Source organism: Gopherus evgoodei, chromosome 4 (genome assembly GCF_007399415.2).
Source record: "Gopherus evgoodei ecotype Sinaloan lineage chromosome 4, rGopEvg1_v1.p, whole genome shotgun sequence".
Lineage (NCBI taxonomy): Eukaryota > Metazoa > Chordata > Testudines > Testudinidae > Gopherus > Gopherus evgoodei.
This window is the reverse complement of record NC_044325.1, coordinates 71,024,873-71,049,805: the sequence shown is the minus strand read 5'-3', so window position 1 is coordinate 71,049,805 and position 24,933 is coordinate 71,024,873. Positions and strand designations below refer to the sequence as shown.

Sequence of the window (24,933 nt, the reverse complement as noted above, 5' to 3'; positions counted from 1 at the left end):
ATGAGCTTCCTCAGTGAGGAAGTGGGTATTCACCCACGAAAGCTCATGCTCCAAAACGTCTGTTAGTCTATAAGGTGCCACAGGATTCTTTGCTGCTCTGACAAGACAAGAATCTTGGCATAAATTTACTTGGATTTTTGAAGGGGCAGTATTATTTATTTTAACGTAGTGTAGGTCCAGATATAACCCTTTGATTAATTTTTTTTACCAAATCATATAAATGTTTTTGTATAATTTAGAAAGTAAAAAGTCAAGAAAAATATTTTAAAATAATACTCTGTAGTGTTTTGAAGCTGAAATCCTTCAAGGCTGGGTTACAGCAGGAAGTAGTGAAATTGACTAGAACCAGAAAGTAACTGACCAGTGTAATTAGGCTTAAACTATATGCAAAAGACCCCCTCAGACAGCATCCTCCATTTCCACATGTTTAAAATAGGGTTGATGATGCTTTACGGTAGTGGGTGTGAGGCTGAATTCATAGGTATGTCTACGCTGCATGCTATGCCGGGGCTCTAACTCAGATTTGAGCCCACACCCCATTTCCGTTCCCACACAAATTAGTCTGACTGGGGCTCAGCAAGCACTCAGCCCCAGGGCCTTGGTGCTTGCTAGGGGGATGGGTAAGAATCTAAGTCCCTATGTGACTGGGGTCCAAGCTGCGTCATTTTGCAGCATGGATGCAGCTCAAGCGGTGGACCTGTCAGAGGGACTGTGTAGCGCAGCATGGACATGTTTTCACGGCTGTGAAACCCAGGTGCAGCCATTGTAAATCTGGCTTTAGGATGCAGTGTGGAGTCTCAAGTGCAGGCTTGGAAACATCCAGTCCACAAGCCCGAGTCCCCCAGAGCTAGGCTTGCAATGCGGTGTGGCCATACCCGTCCACTGGGGGCAGTCGTAGCCTGTTCCTACACGTGGGTGACCCTGTGCAGCAGCTCCTGTGCGAAGGCCCTGTGCTAAGTGGGCAATGGCTGTTGAGGGCGTCTCATCCCTGTGAAGCTGGGGTGCGGAATTGCTGCGCCGCCGCGGGGCGGATTCCCACGTATCCGCCCGCCCACAGGCGCTGCTGTTCCCCGTTCAGCCTTGGCCCTGCTTCTCCACCGTATGTCGCTGGCGGTGGGGGGAACGGGCCGGGCTCTGCCCCTTTAAGGTTCAGCCCCGCCCCCTTTCTTCTCCCCGGCCGGCGCTCGCGGTGAGCTAGCGCGAGAGCGCAGGCGGAGACACGCGGGCGGCTGCTGCCGGCGGAGAGGGGGCGGAGGCAGGGGCAGCAGGAGCCTCACGCTCTCGGCGGCTCGCGAGACGCTGGTGCAGACGGGACGTTCTGCTGCTACTTTGTATCCGTTTGCGGTGGTGAATGTTCCATTCCCCGAACCCTGCGACAGGTTCTGCTCCCCGCCTCCCTCCCAGAGCAAGACAGCCAAGGGCACGCGGGCCTTGCCGCAGCCCAGCCTGCCAGCGCCTCGGAGGCGTGGCGGGAGCGAGGAGAGCCGGCTGCCTTCGCCCGGCGACCTGCCACGGAGCTGCTGGGTGAGTCCCCTCCGAGGGGCGTACAGGGGGGCGGGTGTTCGGTGTCAGCCCCGGACAGGCACGTACGTGGAGCTGGGGTGAGGTCTGCAATCTCGGGGGCGGGCTGGCTGGTTCCCCCTTGCCCTCGGCCTCCTGAGCTCGCAGCACGAAAGCACTTTGTTAGAGATCGGGGTCCTTCCTGGGCGCCGGGACCTGTCACTAGCCACTCGGGACCGCCCCGCTTCCACTCAGAGCCTGCTCTGATGTGCCAGCCTCCGTTGTCATTGAAGAGGGAGTACTGCTGCCGGGAAGGGCGCCCGGGGAACTGCGGCTTAAATGTGCCATATCTGCTCCCATGGGTACCAAGAGGTGTAACTAGGAGTTGGGCCAGGTGTGGGGAGTACGTGATAGCAGACTCTGTTCCTGAGTTCATTGCGATTGCACGACTATAACTGAGGATCACATTTGCCCCGCTGACTGTGGGGTAGGCTCCCAAGGAAAATGGGGAAATCCCATTGCTTAAATCTTTTAAAACTTGCCTGGACAAAGCATCTGACAGACCAATCCTACAATGTCCCCTAGGAGTGGACTAGATGACCTCATGAAGCCTTTCTGTCTCTGAAGTCTGTGAAAGAAAAGCTCTTTCTTTTATTTTTTACAGTGGAAATTGGTAGAGACAGAAAAAGCTCTCTGGCGAAACAAACTTTGTAGGTCTTGGTAGTGTTTAGTTCCTTTGTGTCTCCAGCAGTAGACTGCTTGGGTGATATTTCAGAAATGGTGTATTTCCTGCGAAAGGTTGAAACTCTGTCTTGCTGCTGTTTTCTTCTTGAAAATTGTCGCTTCTTTTAAAAATTGTTTGCTTTTTGCGCTATTTGAATTTAATATTCTTGCTAACTAGCCACTTCCTGAAAACAAAATAAATGCTTGTTTGTATTGGTACTAAATATTAACTTTAATTCTGTTCTGCCAGTTTCTCTGTGTGAATCTAGATTTAAAATAATTTGTTAAATGGCAAAGAGTGGGAGCAACTCTTGAAAAGAACAAGTGAGATCAAAAGTTCATTGCTAGAATAAAAGTGCTTGCCTCTTTCCTGCTGCAACAAACCCCCTCTTCCATGAAACTTGACATCGGAATTGTTTGTTAATCATAGAATGCAGACAGCATGTTGATCTTGATTCCTAACAAGTCAGCCTGCTGGTTAATACGGTCTGTAATTAATTTACCATATACATCAGAAACAACTTTTGCACTTTCCTTCCCTGCTAAGGGAAACTTAACTGCTACCTTTGGTTTGTCTTCCCTAAAATTTTTGTAGACAGACTTTGGAATGGAGGTCTGCAACTAGTGAGTAACAGAAGAAAATGATTAATGCCTTTGATGACTTTCGATTAGTTCCATTATGTAATGTTTTAAAAATTAACACAGCTGTATAGGTTAAACAATCTTTATATTTACTATGCTATATAAATAGTTAACAATAATTTTAAATTGAATTTTCTTACAAGTCTACATCTCTAAAGTTATCCTGTTCAGCCTTTCAGAATCCTTTGCTAGTGTTGGGGAGACCTCTTGAATACCTTATCTTGGGCAATAAGATATCGGTACATGTATATAGCAATTTTAAGTCTCATTTTTGTAAATGGTATTCTCTGTCTTCTGTAGAGATTATTGATGTGCATTGAGATCTACTGATGGAAAGTGCTATAGAGGAGCTGTGTTATTTATTAATTTAAATGATTTATCTGGTCAAACAGATCTGACAACTTTCTCCTCTTTATGTAAAATTTGAGTTCAGTTAGGGTGGGTGCCCAATGGCTTTCTCCTAGTATTTATCTGTATTACAGTAGGGTCTCAAGGCCAGGGCATCTTCGCTCTACGCACTATACAAACATATAAAGCAGTGTCAGAGTTTAGGTTTAATGTTTTAGGTTGTGTTTATAATGAATAGGTCACAAGTTTTTAGTTGGTGATAAATATCCCCTAAAGAATTTGTAACAACTGTTGCAAGATTGTGTTTGTATATAAGAACCAGTAGGTGGAAAGAAGCTGCGACAAAAGTGAAACTGACTCGTATTCAGTATCCAGAATAAGAGAAATGGAGAAAAGTAAATAACATAAGTAAACAAATGATTGTTATAATATCTCATTATTAGTGACTCCTGGGTTTAAAAAAATATTTTTGAATTCTAGTGTTCCTTTAAATAAGACTCAACAAATATACATAGTTTTGAATGGGTTTATTCTTATGGGAGGCTTAATTATTGTGACTGGGTAGCTTTTATTTATAATGTAGCTTTTATTTGGTGGTGGCATGGGGTGGGAGGCTTCAGAATATTTTCCTTCTACATTTCTGACATAATTAGAATTGCAAAGAATGGAGAAACTGAGAGGACTTAGCACTTGTCTCATCGTACTTCCTGGTGGCTTTTTGTGTGTGTGTTCCCATAAATGCTATTGTGTAATAGTGCACCTCTTGTCACAGTAATTCCTACGTGTGTGTGGTGTGGTTTTTTTTTGTTTTTTTTTTTTTGACAGATGCAGTTTATTCAGGAGAGTTACTGTAAGAACAATAGGGAGAAGTTCTTTATTACAACTTAAGATTTTTTTAAACTTTTTATTTTTAGTTTTTCATGCAGTGAGAATAAGCTCAATTTCTGGTCCAATTCCAAGGCATCTTTACTCTCAGTTGTTCAGCCCTTTTCTCAGGCTGTGTTAAAGACATCAGACACCAGCTTACTGCTTGCGTCAGAACTGGGAGGATGATTACTTGTCTCCCCTTTAGTAATACAACCTTTGATACTTGCTTCCTTTCTCCATTGCAAAAGCAGAAGTGAAATGGTTATTCTCAGCCAACTGAGGAATTGCCCAGGCAGCGTTCAGAAAGGGGAGAGTTTCTCCCTTCAATTCATATCTGTAGCTGTGATTTGTTGTGTGTCTATGTGCATCAAGAGGAGACAAAACCACTAAGCAGAAGATGATTTGCATATTCACCTTCAATTCTCTAAGGTTAAGGGGCATGTAATACAAGCATAGATGTGGTTTTGTGTTAGCAGTTGATGGCTGATCCTTCAGATGACTAGTTTAGAAACAGATTTACAAACAGATTTCTGCATCTTTTTTTCTTTCTCTCACCCACTGTTTCTTCTATCTTACATCTATTCAGAAGTAAAAATTCTTCGTGGCATCATAATTTATGGCTATACATGAGATTAAAGGGACACTGGTAACTTAAAAATCACACTTCTGGTTTGTTTTTTTTAAACGTGATATTGTTACAATTCACGTCAAAGATTACTGTGATTGAAAGTTTGAATAAAAAATAACTCTGCATTTGGCAGCCAGTTTTTTTCCTGTTATTGCATTGGTCTCTTACATATCAGTAAGGGAGAGAACAACACTTAAAAAAAAAAATTAGAAAATGCAATTTCTAAATCTCCATAAAATTGGCAGGGGGATTTTTGGGAAGGAGGTATACCTGAACCCATATTAAAAATGAGCTACAATTGTCTACAATTATATAATACTTCCAACTGAAGAAAACCTGGTTTATGACAAGGAAAACGAGACCTTTATTTAAAAGGCCACTGCCAAAATGAATCTACCCCAGAAATATTTTTATATAATTTTTTTTAAGTGAATTCAGTGTTGTTGAAAGATACTGAGCCAGAAGTTTTCTGACCACAGAACAGTTGCAGCACAAAGTTTCACTGTGACCCCCACCTCTCTTGCATGCTCATCAGTGTGACTCAGCCCTGTCCTGGGCGGTCACTTCTAGGGAGAGTCTCCATGAGCCATTCAGTTCTTTGTCTCTCTGCTGAGACTGACTCAGATGTTGTTTAATGTCAGTTGTGGCATGTGATGGTGGCTCAGAACTGGACTAAGACTGATGCTTTATTTCATGTAGGCCATTGAACAGCCGGATAATAGTAACTATTTTGATCGCTAGCAGCTTGTCTTGGATTCAGCATGGTGATCTAGGGCTGGTCTACACTACGGGGGAAAATCGATCTCAGATACGCAACTTCAGCTACGTGAATAACGTAGCTGAATTCGAAGTATCTAAGATCGAATTACTCACCGTCCTCACGGCGCAGGATCGATGTCCGCGGCTCCCCATGTCGACCCCGCTACCGCCATTCAGGTTGGTGGAGTTCCAGTATCGATATAAGCGCGTTCGGGGATCGATATATCACGTCTAGATGAGACAAGATATATCGATCCCCGAGCAATCGATTGCTACCTGCCGATACGGCGGGTAGTGAAGACGTAGCCCTAGAAGTGAAAGGCTCTGTCTTCCATGAGCAATCCAGTCCCAACGTTTAACTGTTTCCCCTAACACTGAGAATCTTTTCAGCTCTCCAAAAAGTAAGATACTATGCTATTAATAACCTGTTTCTCAGGTGTATGATCCACCAACAACAAACCCAGGGTTCTGTGTGTGTTTGTAATTGTTCATGTTGCACCATTCCTCCTTAAATCTCTGTCTAGTTATTTATACTATATCCATCACTGTGGCCTCTGTGGTTCTTGTGAGAAGGCAGGTGTAGGCTTCTGGGCTGTTCCCTAAACCCAGAAAGGACTGACACCACTGCCACAGTTTGCTTCAGGTCTTTTTCTCAGGGCTTCAGCTGTGTTTCTTCCATATGCAATTAGAACAGCACATCAACGATCCCTTCCCTATAACCATGGTCTGCTGCAGGGGCCTATCTATTTCCTGCAGGTATCTACTCTATGGGCCACTTTCCTGAGAGCAGTGGCCTGCCACAGGAGCCAGCTTGTTTCCTGTAGCTCTTTATCACTACCCAAGAGTCTACTGCAGGAACTGTCCTATCCTCTCCAGCTCTCTCCCGACTGGCCTACCTGCTCTCTTTTAAATATGTTTCTAGCTGATCAGGCTCAGCTGGGGAAGTAATTGACCACTCACAGGTGAGGATGGGTCCAACTCCACTTAAATGACCAGCCAGCCTGTGACAGCAAGGCATTGACGTTTTTATTTGTTACTCTTTAAAAAGCTTGTATTTAAAGAAAAGCATACGTGTCTCAGTACAGAGAGAGGGGGAAAAAACAATACGAGCATAATAAAGTGAAGGAAAAAGCTCTACACAGATTCCAATATCTAGCCAAATAAGTGCAGTCTGGGTGCTTCCTGTAAGTCATTTAGGAGATCTTTCACACACTGCAAATCCATTTAAAAACTCATGGTATTGTCAAGGCTGGCCGAATAAATGTTTGTGGTAAATGTCAAGTTCCACTTTTTAAACATAAAGGGTTAAATTCTAGTCTCAATCATATTAAAATCTTGAAGTAATTCTGGATATAGATGGAATTACTTTGGATTTATACTAATATAACTGGCAGCTGTAGTAGAACTTGTGGTGGGTGAGTACTCTTAAATATGCCACGTGGTTTTTATTAATTTTTTCATTGTGTCTGATTACAGGGCCTGTAGTATTAGTTCTGATTCTGTAGCAGCTTCGCAGGTAGAACTCCCTTTGACTTCAGTGGGAGACTTGTGCGCAGAGCAGCTGCGGAATCATTCTTAAGCAGGGAACAGCTTTGTGAAGTTTATTTCTACAGGAAGTAGACTCTCCTGTGCAGCAAGAAGTGGAACCTGCTGACTTGGCCACTGTTGGTTGCATAAAAGAGTGAGTAAAAACAGGAAGCCGTTACTAGTGCTGTTCATCTGCCTTTGTGCTGCACTCCTCAAACAGCATTTTGTCACAAACACAAATAGTGCTGTAGTTTCAGAATTAAGCTAGTAACAGAAATTGGTTGGCAGTAACACTTTAAACATGCTTTGAGTTTTACCTCTTTGCTCCATACCAGACCATTTGTCTTGATGCCCAATGTTGTCTAAGAAGTGAGAGTCCCCCCCAAGGAGGGCCAGATGGCAGTGGAAGCCTAGCCTGCTTAGCTGTATTTAATGGGATTTGTTGTGGCAATGCAGCAGTATTAATCAAGGTGCTCTCTCTGAAAACACATAGACTCAGAAGTTAGATGTGACGTTACTCGTGTCTCTTTGACCTCCCCATTTCCTCCTTGCCTGCACCTTTCACTTCACAAGTGTGAAAGATGGGCAGGCTCTGGAAGCAAAGCACGACACTAAGTACTATATTCACTGTAGAAAAGATCAGTGTGTCTCATGCCACTTCAATCATTCCCCAAGGGGGATTTCTATCCCAGGAACCAGCCCATCCAGCAGTAAATCCTCTTCCCTAATGCAAGTGTGCATAAGTGGAATGTGGTGGTATTACTTGGCCATCACCTCTCTGACCATAACCTTGTATGCAAGACAAAGCTGATGGGGCACAGTGAAGTGAAATTTGCTTCTGGAAGCACTTGTACATCAGAGGACATCCACTGCAGTCTCCTCTGTTCAGTCTGAGTTCCTTGTGAAGCTCTTAGTTTACATTATCCTTGGCTGCAAACTTGGTAGAAAAAGTCTGCTTTTTAAAGAGGCAGTTGGACTTGCAGTGCACCATTTTCAGGTAATCCCTAATAAAGGAAGTAGAGACTAACTAGTTTCAGCTCCCCATCTTAAGTTTTATAAAATCCTAATATGTTTGAGCATCTAAACCCTTTCACTGAATCACCTGTTTCTTTTGTGTTTTTTAGTTTACAAAACCGCATTTAAACCAGTGCAGGAGGACAAGGAAGTGAAATTGAATATAAATAGGAAGCGAGAGTGACCAGATTAGTTTTGGTTTTTGTCTTTCACCTATTTTGGGACTAAGGTAAATAGATGGTGAAAATCTGAACTAGAATGTTCTTTCGTTTCCAATACTAAGTAACATAGATGTAGGGGATGGCTGCACTGCAGCTGGAAGGTGCAATGCCCATCATGCGTGGATGGACTTGCGCTAGCTGAGCTGGAGCTAGTGTGCTAAAAATAGCCTTGTGGATGTTGCGACACTGATGATGGCTTGGGCGGGCCACTCGAGATTGGACCCAGCGGGTCAGGCAGGCTGGGATTTGGGTGAGTAGCCTGAGCCACTGCCAATGCTGTGACAGCCACAGTGTAATTTTTAGTGCACTAGCTTGAGATGAACCGATGTGAGTCTATTTTATTGGGAACCCCACCTCCCAGCTACAGTGTAGACATACACAGGACAACAACATAAAAAAATTAAGGCTATCAGGGCTGCACATTGACTTTCCTACTCTAAGTAAGGTTTATGTCTCTTTCAACAAGATAATTTGTGCTTTGTGATGTAACTTTGAAGGGTTTTAAACTGTTTCACGCTGGCTTGCCACGAAAGCTGTTAGTTTGTATGCAGTATTTTAAATGTGCAGATAAAGCAAGCATTGGAGCTTTGATTTTTTTTTTTCAAAGTATAGTTTCTGAATTTTTTTTTCTTTCAGTGGTGACTTGCATCTTTGAAAGTCTTTGAAAAATAGGTATTAAATTAAAGCATGCACTAATGCAGCTACAGTGAGAGAGCTGTCAGAATTTCCATTAGACTGTGGAACCCACTTAAAGAAAATACCTGTTTTTAAAAAGTGATTGTTGTATGTCAGATTAGCAAGCACACCAATACCCTGAAGCTTGCTTAAATGGAAAAACTGGATAAAGAAATGTGTGTGTGTGTTAGATGTGGCTGTCCAGTAATCCAAAAGGTAAAAAGCAAAAGAAAATTGATGTGCTATGAAAGATACTTAAACTGGCTAGTTAACAGTCTGTGCTGTTTCAGAGTATATTGTTTTTTCAAAGAAGAGAAACTTACTCAAAATTTAACACAGTCTTTCCACACTGTTGCATCGCTTCAGGGGCAGCTCTTTTGTAGACAAATACTATTCTGTCTGCAAAATAGATTAGGATTTTTTTCTTTAAAAGCAGAGAACGCAAAGAAATAGGTAAATTTTACACTGTTCTGTTTGCCAATGTATAGACCCTCTGTGATCAATCTGCCACATACAGAACCTTTTCACTAAAGGTATTACAACCAAATGAACCTCAGAGCAACTGCTCTCTTGTGAGAGGTTGGAAAAAATGCATAGCACAAGAGATAAAGAAGGACAGAGCTTTCGGGAAACTCTAGGACTGCTGCTTCACGATATTGCCAGAACAGCACTGTGGAAGAGCTGCACTGCCAAAAGTTAATGCCTATGTAATAAGTACAAGACTACAGTGGAGATTACCTCATGGGCTGTGTGCTAGTTTCACTTCAGCAGAGCCTATTAAAAATTGCACAAGCCTCTTAAGTGACCCGTTAAAGGCTTTTTAACAGATTAGGGGAATGGGCTTCTTCCTTTGTTCTTGCTCTTGATGAATAAAGGAGACCCTGGTGGCCTTAATCTCAGTCGAATCAAATCTGGTGTTCCCCAGATCAGTCCTCAAGCAAAACCAAGGGTCTTGTGTCCTTCAGAATGTTCCAAAGGCATTGGGGTTAAATATGTAGTATGAAAAATAAGTTTTAAAACAGCTTGAATAAAAATTCTTCTTTTTCATAGCTCATCTTTCACATTTGTCTTTTATGATGTATCCATTTCAATAGTTCCCCGTTTGTCATCAGATCTTTCAAGGTAGAGAAGACTTATATTTTGAATGCAAGGTTGTTGTTTTTTGGTTGTGTACTCTTTGGGCCTCCTTTATCCATCCTAAAGAAATGAAAAAGGCACAAGCCTAATTTTATTTTTTCCTTTTGCAAGTCACTGTTAAACAAATGTCTGTTCCTCTTACTCCTTGTCTTGAAAGAGTATAGATGTTTTGGTGCTGCATGATTAAAAGGTTTCCAAGGTGTATGGATTTTTTTCCTCTTCTTCTTAAAGCAATTGAAATTAATGGAAGTATAGTTCAGCAGTTTTGGATCAAATTGTCAAGAGCACTTAAGTCCTGTTGATTTTTTGGTGGTCCGTAAGCGCTCTTGAAATTTTTACCTTTCAGTGTCTATTTTGGAGGGAGATTGCAACAGTTTGTATCTCAATGATATATTTTCCAAATCATTAGCCCATAATCTTCCATTTTATTATTTGCTATTTAAATATATTTGAAATATCTCCATGTACCTCTGGATTTACTCTTCACTCCTCCAGAAGATTTGCTGAGGGAATTTGAAATGGAGGGCTGAATTCTGTGGCACAGGCCTGCATCTAAAATTTACCTCAATAGTTCATGTCTCCCAGTTACACAAAGTAACAATTTCTGCTACTCATTCAGCAATAGGTTCCGTTGTATGCAAATGTACACTCTTATCCCTCATAAAACAAACAAACAAAAAAACCCAAGGAGTCTGGTGGCACCTTAAAGACTAACAGATTTATTGGGGCATAAGCTTTTGCGAGTAAAAAACCCCACTTCTGCAGATGCATGGAGTGAAAATTACAGATGCAGGCATAAATATATTGACACGTGAAGAGAAGGGAGTTACCTCACAAGTGAAAAACCAGTGTGGCAGGGCCAATTCAATCAGGGTGGATGTGGTCTTTTGAGGGTTTGTTATTTTGCAGGATGTTTAACCCACCCTTTCTGGCCATGAGTCAGTGTCACAGCATATTGCAAAAAGAATTGCTTACGTTCTCATTCTTACAATGTAATAAAATAACTGGAATATAAATATTGTACTTCAGTTTCAGTGTATAGTATATTGAGCAGTATAAACAAGTCATTGTCTGTGTATGAAATTTTAGTTTGTATTGACTTCACTAGTGCTTTTTATGTAGCCCGTTGTAAACTGAGGAAAATATCTAGATGAGTGGATATATCTCTTGGAAGACCTTTGCATACCCCCCAGGTATGTATCCCTGGTTGAGAACCACTGCTCTGACTTGAGCTTTTAGATCTCTTGTTGGATTCTCCATTGTCTTCTGGTGAGATTTTCAAAAGCACCTATATGATTTAGGAACACAGATCCCATGGACTGTCAGTGGGACTTGTGCTTCTAGGTCATGTTGATGCATCAGAATTTTTTTAATATAATTAAAAAAATATTTTGGAGACAGCTGTAACTAGAAGTGGTTCTCAGAAAGAGACATGTTAGGTTTAGAATTCAGTATAGTGGTATCTCCTGCTATGTGTTGGAACACGTAATTGAAAAATGCAGGTATGTGAGTAGATGAAACTCAAACGAAAGTAACTTCCCTCCCTCCTCATCTCCCTCCGCCTGCTGCGGCCAGAGGGAACAAGAGAAGGTGAGAGTCCTGAACTTTTAATGCCCTTTAAAAGACCACACCAACGTAACTAGACCTATGTGCTATGGAAGTTTTATTGTAATTCTTGGCTTTACAGAATGGGTGTGCACAAATGTGATAGGACACACTGATATTTTAACTTGCTGCAATTGTTGGGTTTTTTCCACCCCACCCCCAGGAGAAAATGCATAGCAGTCAACAGTGGACCCTGAAGCCTAGACAAACAATGAGGAACACTTTGAATGTAATTTAACATTTAAAATTAGTCAAATAAACCATCCCTTACCTGTAAGTAAACCCCTTTGTGTTCAGTTTAAACCAGGTTTTTTTACTGGGTTTTACAAAAAGTATTCTTTTTTTTTCTGATTTTTTCACCCTACTTTTGTGTCATTCAAATATTAAAAATAACTTATTTTATTAGAAGAATGCAATATATTGCATGAAATATATATATTACAATAATACATTAGTTTGTGTGTATATGCACAGCTGCCTGTTGAAGTAAGGCTATATATTAGTCTAAAAGATACATACAATAAACAAACAGGCACGCACACAAGCTCTGAAGTGTGTGCACATCTGAATATAATGATTAATCTCACACCCACCACATACACATTTCAAGCTATGAGCAGATAACGATTTAAAGATTTGACACTAAAATGGGAAGAAAATGAAAATCTGTATCACAGTATGTTTCAGAACATAAGGAAGTAGTCACAAGTTTAAAAAAAAACCAGGAGAAAAGGATGAAGTTGAGTGTATGAGCTGCAGATAGTGTGTCTCAGGCCTTGGCTACACTGGAGAATTGCAGCGCTGGTGGTGGCTTTACAGCATTGCAACTTACTCACCATCCACACTTGCAAGGCACATACAGTGCTGTATCTCCCTGGCTACAGCACTGCATGTACTCCACCTTTGCCTGGGGAATAATGACTGCAGCACTGGTGATGCAGTGCTGCTCCGCCAGTGTGGCCACCAAAAGCGCTGTTGCTGGCCTCCAGAGGTATTCGGAGATATCCCAGAATTCCTGCTCAGCCACTCTGCTCATCAGTTCAAACTCTACTGCCCTGGCCTCAGGTGACCCCCCTTTAAATGCCCCGGGAAGTTTAAAAATCCCCTTTCTGTTTGCTCAGCCAGGTGTGGAGTGCAATCAGTGAATCTTTCCAGGTGACCATACCTCCACGCGCCAGACGAGCCCCGGCATGGAGCAATGGCGAGTTGCTGGACCTCATCAGTGTTTGGGGGGAGGAAGCAGTGCAGTCACAGCTGTGCTCCAGCCGTAGGAATTACGATACCTATGGGCAGATATCAAGGGCCATGCTGGAACGGGGCCATTACCGGGACGCGGTGCAGTGCAGGGTTAAAGTGAAGGAGTTGCGGAGTGCCTATTGCAAAGCTCGTGAGGGGAACTAGTGCTCTGGTGCTGCCCCCATGACCTGCCTTTTTTACAAAGAGCTGGATGCAATACTTGGGGGTGACCCCACCGCCAATCCGAGGACCACAATGGACACTTCAGAGCGGGGGGAGTAGTGGGGGAGGAGGAAACCGAGAGTGAGGGTACTGGGGTGGGAGGGAGACACCCCTGAGTCCCAGGAGGCATGCAGCCAGGAGCTCTTCTCAAGCCAGGAGGAAGGTAGCCAGTCACAGCAGCCGGTTCTTGGTGAAGGACAAGCAGAGGAGCGGGTTCCCGGTAAGCGGCTTTTATTTTCAGGATGGAAATGTTTCGGGAGAGGAGGGAGGGTTAGGGCTGCATGCATGCATGCATGCATGCCTAGATGGGGAATAGCCCATTGATGAGGTCTATCATATCGCGGTAATCGGCCTCGGTAATCTCTTCAGAAGTTTCAGCCAGAGCGTGGGCAATGCGCTTGCACAAGTTTATAGGGAGAGCCACTGTGGTCCTTGTCCCAGTCAGGCTAATGTGTCCGCGCTACTGGGCCGCGAGGGGTGGGGAACCATTGCTGCACACAGGCAAGCTGCATAGGGGCCAGGGTGGAATCAGCATTGCTGTAGAAGACCCTCCCGCTCTTCCCAGGCGACCTGCAGCAGCGAGATATCTTCCAGGATCAACTCCTGTGGAAAATGTTGGGAGAGTGTTCAGTGTAGGTGCCCCCTGCAGCTGTTTGATTTCCCCAACGCACAGAAACCTCAGCACAGCTCTGAAGCAATCAATCCCCCTTACTCACCATTTCGGGGCTCCTGTGGGTTATGTGCGCTCTCTTTGGTATGGGAAAATTATGCTAAAGTGAAGACTGTAAACTCCTTCATTGTGTGGGAATAACTGTCTGAGATATAAACAATGCTGCCTCTGTTAACTGTTGCCTTTTTTTCCTTTCCACAAGTGACCTTGAGTTCTCAGCTGCCCATGTTAGCAGCTCAAAGACTCCAAAACCTGTGGAAGAAACCGCGAAAAAGCAAAGACGACCTGCTGCAAACAGTTATGAATCACTCTGCCAGAGAGAATAAAAAAACTGCAGGACTGGAGGGAAAGGGAAAGCAGGATCCGCCAGAGAAACGCAGCGACCAGGAAGAAAAGGACAAAGCAGCTGATAAGCATCCTGGCGCGCCAAGCGGACTCTATCCAGGCGCTCGTAGCCATGCAGGCAGAGCACTACCGCACCGCCCCCCCTCATCCCAAAGCTCTTTCCCTTGTGCCCCAATGTCAGCTCCAAACCCCCTTCCCCAACATCCAGGTTCTTACCTCCACCAGCTGCCTCCAACACCTGTACGTTCACCAACCAGCCATGAGAACTACGACCCTTACCCTCTGCACTCAACCCCCATCACCATGCAGTATAGGCATCCTGAAGTGCAGCAGTCATTGCACAGCACTCCAGACAGGACATATTCAAACCTGTGACTGTACAGTTCCCCACCACCCACCCCTGCCCTTTTAGGTTTCAGAAATGTTGTGTGTCTGTCAATAAAGTTATTTTCTTTTCAATAAATGAATTCTTGGCTTTTAAAACAGTCTTTATTATTGCAGAAAGTCAAAGATACCTTAACCCAGGAAAGAAACAGGCACTACACATCGGCTTAGGAAACATAGATTCCTACTAACATTGTAACCACTGCACTTCACTCCTGTGCAAGGCACCAAACATTACTGTTGGTTTTCAGCCTCAAATTCCTCCCTCAGGCATCCCTGATCATTGAAGCCCTGTGCTGGGCCTCTCTAGTAGCCCTGCTCTCTGGCTGTGCAAATTCAGCCTCCAGGCGTTGAACCTCAGAGGTTCATGCCTGACTGAATGTTTCATTCTTCCCTTCACAAATATTATGGAGGGTACAGCACGCGGATATAACCGCAGGGATGCTGCGTTTCCCTCAAGTCTAGCTTCCCATACAGAGATCGCCAGCGCCCTTTTAAACGGCCAAAAGCACACTCCACAGTCATTCTGCACCGGCTCAGCCTGTAGTTGAACCGGTCCTTGCTCCTGTCAAGCTTCCCTATATACGGTTTCATGAGCCAAGGCATTAACGGGTAAGCGGGGTCTCCAAGGATCACAGTGGGCATTTCGACGTCCCCTACTGTGATCTTCCGGACTGGGGAAAAAAGTCCCTGCCTGCAGCTTCCTGAGCAGGCCAGTGTTCCAAAAGATGCGTGCATCATGCACCTTTCCAAGCCAGCCTGTGTTGATGTCACCTCCAGCTGATCCCTGCAAGCGGCTCCCCATCCCTGCTGCTGCTGCTTCTGGCAGAGGCGTGGCCAGGCAACTCTGCAAGTGGGCACACTGCCTTTGTCTGCAGGCACTGGCTGCAGTTCCTGGCCATTGGGCTGGGAGCCGCATAGTCAGCACTTGGGGAGGAGGTACTGAGGCAATGTGCCTGCAGAGAGCTGCCTGGCCGTGCCTCTGACTGCAGCGGGAGGGACGGGGAGTTGCTGGAGCTGAGCGCCCACACCCCCCACATCCGGCAACCCAAGCCCCCTCCCAGAGTGCACCCTGCAGCCCCTCCCACACCCCAGTCCCCTTTTGGCCCCACGCCAACTGCACTATAAACCAGACTTTCAGTGCAGATCAGAAATGCCAGGTTATAAAGCTTGCTGGGTGGTGAAGTTCCGGATAAAAAAGTTTTTACTGTAATCGTTTTTGCACTGATTTTTCACCTGTTTTTGTTATAAAACTAGGCAAATATCTAGATGGAAAAAAAATCTAGGGAAAAATTAAATAAAATTAAAACTGAAAACAAAGGGCCCTACCTGTAAGCTACGTTCCTAGCTGGGAAGGAGAGGAGAATACTGAAGATGTGTTTAATACAAGGCATTCCAATATAGACTGAAATGATCCGATTCTTTTCCTCTCCATCTTATCTCTTAATGGCTTTGCCTTGTTTTTATCATTTCTGCAGATGAACTTGTTGGGGAAGGGGTGTAAGTTGTGCAATCAACCCCTTTCTGCCTCTTTCCCCCACCTTCATATGTTCCGAGGCCAGAAGGGACCATTGGGATCATCTAGTCTGATGTCCTGTGTGACACATGCCAGAGAACTTCCCACAATAATTCCTAGAACAGACCTTCTTTTAGGAAAACATCTAGTCTTGATTTAAAAACCATCACTACAACCCTTGGCAAATTGTTCCAATGATTAATTACTCTGTGTTTAAAAATTAATGCTTTATTTTCAGTCTGAATATATCTAGCTTCAACTTCCAGCCATTGGATCATGTTGTACCTTTCTCTGCTAGATTGAAAAGCCCATTATTAAATATTTGTCCCCCATGTAGATACTTAGACTGTAATCAAGTCACCCTTTAACTTTCACTTTAAGCCAAATAGATTGCGCTGTTTGAGTCTACCACCATAAGGCTGGTTTTCTAATTCTTTGATCAGTCTCATGGCTCTTCCCTGAACCTTCTCCAGCTGCGAGCACCAGAACTGGACAGTGTTCAGCAGCAGTGGTACCAGTGCCATATATAGAGGTAAAATCTTTCTACTCCTATTCGAGATTCCCGTTTATGCATTCCAAGATAGCATTAGCTCTGTTGGCTACAGCGTCACACTGGGAACTCATGTTCAGCTGTTATCCACCACTTCCTTCAAGTTTTTATCCTGGGAAGCAGTGACTCGGAAAGAGTCGCCCATCCCATAAGTATAACCTTTGTTCTTTGTTCCTAGAATTGGTACGACACTAGCTTTCTTCCAGTCTTTTGGAACTTCTCCAGAGTTCCAAGACTTATTGATGATCAACGTTAAAATCCGATGATGTGGCTGCCACTGCAGAGGTGGTAAGAGTGAGTGGGGAATTCAAGGACAGTGCTAAACAGAATCCTTCTCTCTCACCCCTTTGGCTCAGCTGACACTTTTTAGAAACCTTTGAAAAACACTGGTAATAATGAATTGAGGATTACTGCATTTAGTGTGAATTAAATGATTGGCTATTTTAATGGCCTGGGTGAAGGCAGTTATTCCCAGCCTATCATTAAACCCCAGAAAATTCCCAGCCCTAGAGTTACCTGAAAATAAACTAGTTGATGGATGTGCATGTGTGGATTCTTTTTTATTCTCAACTGGTATGTGCATGGCACTTGTAGAGAAGGCATATCTTGTACTTCAGCTATTTATATTGAGTAATTTTTAGTATTCCATTCATCTTTTTTTTTTTTGTAATTAGAAGCAATTATTCTAAAATGTTAACACCTTATAGCTATTTCTCTTCCTCTGGGTATGTTAATTATGAAGGACAATGGTGTTGTAGTCTTTCACACATGAAAAATCCAGTTTTCATCTCCAGCTCTCCCACCTAAAGTTTTAATCTTTGGAATCTAAACAATTCCACAACAACTAATTATCTTTCAAATGGAGGATCATGATTTCTAGTAATGGGGAGCAATTGAACTCTTCAGAAACAAAAAATCCTGTGGGTAATAAGTAAACAGAAGAGAATACAGGGAAATATGGTACATAAGCAGAAGCATCTCTGAGACTATTCTATTTGAAGTTTTCTGTAAGGTTCTTTAACCTATGCCTTCAGTAAGTGTTTTATGTTTCAGTAATCTACTGTAACTATCAGTTTAAAGCAGGCAAATTCACATTACTTTTAGGTTTCTCTCTCTGTCTCTGTTTTGTGATGTGAAGAAATTAGAGAACCCTATTCTAAATTTGTATAGATCTGTTTATTTTCATGGCAGAATTCTCCTTTCAAAATGAAGTGCTGGGCCATGCAGCCCATCAGAGGGAATACCAGTGACTATTTTGGGATGATTTTTAAAACTAATATAAATTAGTCAAAAGAAATTGCCTGTTTGGTGTCCAGGTGAGATTTCACCTGCCTGTTTCCATATGCAAAGACTGATTGGCTGGTTAAGTTCTTGGTGTGAGCCCAAAAACCCATAAAAATTCACGTAACTCCCAAGCCAGTCTCTAGTTTGAGGAGGAGGATGTGTGCATACGTAAAGCTGTTTGTTTGCAATGGCCCTGATACAGTAGATGTATATACCCGGTGTAATGGAACCAGTGTAATTTTTACTAATTTTAAGCTATTAGATAAATTATTCAATGGTTCTGAACAACTTTTATTGTAAAAGGATATGACTTATGTTTTCCCATTGCAAGCAACTTTGTATGAATGAAAGTATTGTGTGCCAGGACTACTACTTTCATTAACTAAAACTGTGAGCCTAACAGTTCTTCATGTGCTGCAACTTTCCCTTTTTTTGCTGTAATAATCAACTAGATTTACCTATAACGTGTGTGCGTGCTTGCTCTCCCTCTCTGTCACAACATACACTTGCTGTTCTGGGGAGTGGATGGGTCTAGGCTACTGGTAATAGGATACAGTGTTGGTTAGAATCCAGCACACATTGATAGTGACAAAGGTATTGCTCTTTGTGACCTGTTACAAAATGTGTTTGTGAGAAGTTGGACTGTAGTGGAAACTAGACACTTGTCCACTTCACTGATCTGTCAAAACTGGTATGTATTTGTCCATCTTGGAGTGTGAGTAAGAAGGCCAAGGGTTGAATGAGTTATGCAGACTGACCTGTTCCTTCGGGTGAAGTTTGGGGCAGGTGTGTGTGGAAGCCTGCATTGCCTGCTGTACCTGTTCTGTGATGCTTACATTAGCACTAAATTCACTGAACCTCCCATGTGCCTGTGGCCCCCTCCGCCCCCCTGCATTCTGTAGGAAGACCCATTGATTTCAGTGGAGTTACTCTAGGTTTACACCTGTGACTGAGATCAGAATTTGACCCGTAGTTTCCAGTTCATGGAGAGCTGGTGCTGTGATAGCTTTGAAAAAGACAGATCTGTCCTAAATAGAAGATATGCTGATATCCAGTCTTTCGGATGTGTTGGAAATTTGCAACTGTTCCAACTTTCAGAGGAATCTGATACTGATAAAAATGATTTTAAATGTTAATTTTATAGTGTTAGTGAAAGATGAGATTGACAGCTTTGGAGAGTGAAGTCATCCGTTGGTCTTCAAAAAATGTAGTGTGTGGACACCGAAAATGTAAACATCATTCCGTGCTGTGCTCATTTCATAATTGCTTTCTGCAACATTCCTTGCTCTTTCCTATGGCGCATCTAGTGATGGTTGGAGAATACTGGACTAGATGGACTTCTGGTTTGATCCAGTATTGCAATTCATCTGTACTCATGCGTGTGTACACATGCTCCACCAATGTGCTTCCGCCTGATTTGGAAAGATAGTCTTCAGGGTTGAGAGGGTAGTTCAGTTTCCTGGTGCTTTGTTGTTGGTTGTTATGGGAGCGCCCACAATGTGATAAATACTGTCCACAGGAAATGGCAAGTTTCCAATGATAGGCCGGTAGTATGAAAGCTAAGAGTGGGGAAAGAGAGAGCATATACTTTTTAAAAATCTTTGTGTACTTATGAACTATCCACACTCCCATCCTCCTGAGATCATTGTTACTAAGTAGATGTCATGGCAGAAGTGGATTTTGAGAAGGTATTTGAGAGGTGGGAGTGGTAGGGAGTTGCTTTACAGATCAGTTTAGGGAGGGCGTTCCATGTATATGGGTGGCTTTGGTGGAAGGGGCAAAAATTGTTGAGGGAGAAGTAGTTAGAGGACTGGCTAATGCCAGCATCATTGGTAGAATGGGTAAGAGGAGCAGATAAGTAAAGGGCTATGAGGGTTGACAAACTTCAATTTGATGGCAGTGGCAAGGGGGTCACTGGTGTAGGGATTTGAAGAGGAGGTGACAGAACAGGCAAAAAGCTGATCTCAGAAGCTGCATTTTGCTGGGCTGAGGTGGAAGGTGCGGGGAAGGCCAGAGAAAAGGAGCTTGCAATAATTGAATCAGGAGATGACAAAGGCCTGAGAGAGAACTTCAGCAGTGTGTGCAGAAAGTAAAGTTTATATTTTAGAAACATGTGAAGAAAGAAAAGTACAAGTAGTGCTGGTCAGAAAATGTCAACTTTTCCTTCAGTGGGGGTGTGAGATTCACTTGTGCAAAAGCTTTTAATGGAAACTTTGCAGGTTTTTTAAAACATCAGCCATTTCTAATTAGCAAGATCTAGACACCTTCTGGATGTGTGGGGTTGGGCAGAGGGTGGGGACAAAAGTGACCCACAGTTTGTATGGACCTGCATGACACAGAATGGTGGAGCTGTCAGCAGTAATGGAAAGCTGGACTGAGATCACCTGTCTGGAAATCTTTTCCTTTGGGCAGGTCTACACTAAAAACTTGCACTGATGCAGCTGTGCCGCGGTAGCACTTCTGGTGAAGATGCTCTAACCTGACAAGAGAGAGCTCTCCCATCAACTTAATACCTCTACCTCTAGGAGAGGTGGTAGCTGTGTTGGTGGGAGAAGCTCTTCTGCTGACATAGTGCTGGATACTAGTGGGGGAGCTGGCCATTGAAACTTTGATCAGGCCCTATGTCCTGCTGTGTTCAGAGTGTGTCAGGGTATTTTATTTACTGTGGCATCTTTTGTAGGAGAGATTTATCAGCAAATTGAGGGACTAGAGATTTTGGGAGGCTTAGTTAACTGGTGAGATTTGTTTAATTTGCCTGATGGTAATGTGTTTAAATGTTGTGAGGTGGTGGAAGCCATAAAAAATTAACTCTCTAAAGGCATAACCTGTGTGAAACACATCAGATAGTAACAATTTTCAGTCTACTAAAAATCTTGAGTAAGATTTGAACTGGTGAACTACAGATTAAAGGTAAATTGCAAGGAAATGGGTATGTCCTCTTCCTCCTCCCCCCCCCAATTTTTATTTTGCAGCTGTGACTTTTCAAGAGTCTGAATAGTGATGAGATTTTTAATGTTTCAATTTTTAGAATAAAAAAACCTTATTGTAAAGTCTGCTAGTTTTGTATTTGTTCATAGCCTTGTTGGGTGTAGGCCTAAACTAACAGCCAAACAACTGAGAAGCAAAAGAGGTTTTTTTTAGTTGTGGAATGTGGCCAGAATTTGGGCAGAGGTCTAGACCGGCTCTCCTGAGTATGAAATGGCATTGGAAATCTTGTGGATAACCCTATTATAAACCATTTTGTGGCTATAAAATTCATGCTTTGAAAGATAGGCCTAATTGGGAACTTACTTTCAAGCACCGAAGAGTAATCAGCCAGTCAGGAATTAAGTTTACCAAGTGTTTTTATTTGCTTTCGATTCTGTTGGAAGGGAATGTGAGCCTCAAAGTGGTAATAAAAGTTTTATGTAATATATGTGGGTGTTTTTTGCCGAGCTATAACTAGACATAGAACTTCTCATTTGTTTAAATATCAATCCAGAACAAATGCCACAACAGGAATGCAGTGCTGCTTCTTGGTTTTAAAAATCGTAATTCAGTGCTGCTTGTGAAGGAGACTCTAGGAATACATTAGGGAGAGGAGAGAGACCGCTCCCTATCTTTTAATTAATTACAAATTCTGTTCACCCAGTGAAGGCCTCTGGAATGAACCATTTAACTGTCAAGGGTGTTCCAGGCTGTACAGGTACAGAATTTGCTAAACCAGATGAAATGTAGTCCGTCTGCTTTACTTAAAATACAAGTGTGCAATGATGGTTGCCCTGAAACAGAAATTATAGGATAAAAGGATATCTTGTTAGGTGTGGATTCTCTGGTATTCAAGTCAAAGAACAAAGATGTGAAATAACTTCAAATCCAGGGATGAATCTATCTTTGCTTTCAGGAAAGCCCAATACGGGATCCATTGTCCAAAAATCAGAGAACTAGCCATATCCTCTCAGATGTTTGGCTGTGGAGAACAGAATGGTTTCCTCTCCTATGGAACATAATTGGACATTAGCAGGAGTGTGTAAATACTTATATAGTACCTGCCATCTAAGGATTTCAGATCACTTTACAGGCACTCACTACTTAAAACAATAGGGCTCAGACCCTGAGTCCCAACTTGACTCAAGTTTGGATCCTCCAACCCTGCAGGATCCTGGGACCAATCCCTGATTTAGCGCAATTGCATTGTAGACAGAATGGGGGTTAGGCGGGTTCAAGCACAGGCTTATGTGGCAGTGTAGACGTACCAATAAAGGTCTCCCATCTAAGTACAGATCTGTCTTGACCCTGTTTTGGTTGAGGCCTGACAAGAATTCCATGCATAACTGTCTGGGTGTGAGGGGGAAAGTGTAAACTGTGGCCTAAAGAATGTGCGAAGGGCATTTATGAATTCAGGCAAGATAAAGTGGATTGTTTGCCCCAGATCCCATGCTGTGAAGTGCAGGCTTCCCATTTATTTCCCTAACAGCACCCTGCTCTCCAGAGGGGAGTCATGAGGCTCTGTGTCAGTGTGAGCCATATGCAGGTTAAAATATGATTACAAGCGGAGAAGTGACTGTAGGAATTTAGATTGTGGAGTTCCATGTTTAGTCTTACTCAGTGTCTTCCAGCTCAAATGTTCTCTGTTAAAGTCAAGTGGTGACCTTTCTAACTGTGTCAGTACCACAAACTCATCTCCGTAGGATCTGAAAACACAGCTAAATTCTACCTTTGATGCCTTCACCAGTAATAAAGAATCTGCTTGTATGTGAGAGAGCTGAATTCCCAGTAAGATTTACTTTCCAGAGCACTGGTAATTTTCCTTTCTGTCATGGAAGCTCCTGTTTAAAGCTAACATACAGCTGAGCAGGTGAACCCAGAGTGGGAGAAGGCAAAAAGACTTCAGGTGGGGACCTCTCAACCAATTTTCAGTTTCCATTGGGCTACTGCCACCTCGATTGTATTTCTGAGGGGTGGCCAATTTCTCTCTCTCTCTCTCTCTCTGTGGGTCAGCATATGTCTCCTCTAACCAAGCTTGCATTGGTGTGAAACAGAGCCCCCTCCCCCCCAATCTGAAAAAAAAAACTTGTTTTCCATAAATGTGGTTTGTCACCAAAAGCTGGTTTCTTTAAAGGGTAAAGATGAAGACCCTGTAATTTCAATATGAGAATATTGACACTCCCTTCCTCAATAAATACTTTTGTGAAGAAGTTCTGATGTCACATTTTTTTCACACATTTGTTTGGGTCCCCCATCCCAAATGGTGTTTGGCCGTGATGCCCTTAATCCTGCACAATTGCTGTCTTTCTTCTGTGGGGCAAGCCTTCTCACTTCTTGCTGTGCACACACAACCAGGAACAACTTTGGCAGCATCACAAAACCAAACATCTGGGCGGCACAGAGGAAGGTGGTCCAGATTAAAGCTGCACTCAGTACCCTAGAGTTCTTGTTGATTGTACCCTTCTGTAAGCAAATGCCTGGCATTGCTAAAATAGTTCATTGGTTACTCTTGGTATGGGAACAGCGGGAGGGTTGATCCTTGGACTTTGAAGCATTTGGGCTTCTTGCCCAATCTCTCTTCTGCAAGTATGAAATTCATACAGGGCTAGAAGTTTGTCCTGTGTACAAATCTGTCTTGAACCAATACTAGATAGTGTAAACTTTAATGGGAAGAGAGAATGTTTTGGATTTTGACTGCAGCTGCTTAAACAGAGGCTCTTATATTGGGGTATGTGAGAGGCATCGTGTGCAGGGGGTGGGGGGGTGGGTACAATGCTAACAGAGGTTCACTTGGCCGGGCCTCTTCTGTTTTACTTACTCTGTCACTTCAGACACCATAGTTGTTCGGAATAGGAATTCCCTCTGTCAGCTTGTGCTGCTGCGAAATCCTACTAATCTTTTTCACCGTCACCCTCCTGTCTTTGAAAATCAAATTCACAACTTGAGCACTTCCGTTTCACAGAGCAAGTAGGAATTTAAGCTGGGAAGAAATGAAGAATTGACAAATATGGCAAGAAATGCAGGGGGATTTGTTATGAAAAGTGAATGGATTTCCATGTTAATCTTGATAGTTTTTAGAAGCCTTCATAAGTATGAGGAGACCATCACTAACTGTTGGAGACTCTTCTCTGAGCAAACTGGATTCACTGACATACATTCACATAAAAAGAAATTTTTAAGACTAGAAGGGATCGTCCAGTAACTTTTATGCCTGCTTCAAGCCCGTATCAAATTCAACCTCTCTCTCAGGGATGTATCAGTGTTTTGGAATTTGATTCTGTGCTGTTGACTTCCTTTTAATTTATATCAAGTTTGTATCTTAACTCTCATTTCTAGACTTGCTGCACCTCTTCAATTCTGTGTATTGCTGTTTTAGGAATTGGAGACTGACGGAGAGCGGATACGTTTAGGACTTAACGTTGCAACCATCCAGCTTGTGCCAATTTTTTGTGTGTGCGCTGAACACTTCCACTGTAATTGGCTAGTAGCAAAACTAGTTCAGTGCAGCAGCATTGAGTGCTGTGGGTAAACCAAACCTCGTGTTAGAGATAATACAAATTTCTAAATAAGTATTCCAATCCCCATACTCTGGCATCATCTCATGCAAAGGGCTCCTAGCTTTACTGCCTTGGCTAGATAACTGGTGTCATGGTATAATCCCCCACTCTGAACCTTAGCATCCAAAAGATGGGGTACCAGCATGAATTCCTCTACGCTTAATTACCAGCTTAGTACTTGTAGCGCTGCCACCAACCAGGACTTCCAGTGCCTGGTACACTCTGGTCCCCCTAAAACCTTTCCTGGGGACCCCCAAGACCCAGTCCCTCTGGATCTTAACACAAGGAAAGTAAACCCTTTCCCTCACCGTTTCCTCTCCCGGGCTTCCCCTCCCTGGGTTACCCTGGAAGATCACTGTGATTCAAACTCCTTGAATCTTAAAACAGGGAGGAAAATTCACCTTCCCCCCTCCTTCTCTCTCCCCTTCCCAGACTCTCCCTGAGAGAGAAAGTAATCCTAACACAGAGAGAAATTAGCCTCTCTCCCCCTTCCCTCCTTTCTCCCCACCAATTCCCTGGTGAATCCAGACCCAGTCCCCTGGGGTCTCACCAGAAT

At 43.2% G+C, this 24,933-nt stretch overlaps 1 protein-coding gene across 3 annotated transcripts in view; it reads left to right on the top strand.

Annotated features, from left to right (window-relative positions):
* Positions 1-1,211: 1,211 nt before the first annotated feature.
* Positions 1,212-24,933, top strand: part of SUSD6 (sushi domain containing 6) — a 130,848-nt gene continuing 107,126 nt past the window's right edge. For 2 of the 3 annotated variants that reach the window (XM_030559694.1, XM_030559695.1), the window contains exon 1: positions 1,213-1,524. The gene's annotated coding sequence lies outside the window, so the exon portion shown is untranslated. Of the gene's footprint in view, positions 1,525-24,933 lie in introns of all 3 variants that reach the window. The other variant, XM_030559696.1, reaches the window with a different exon arrangement.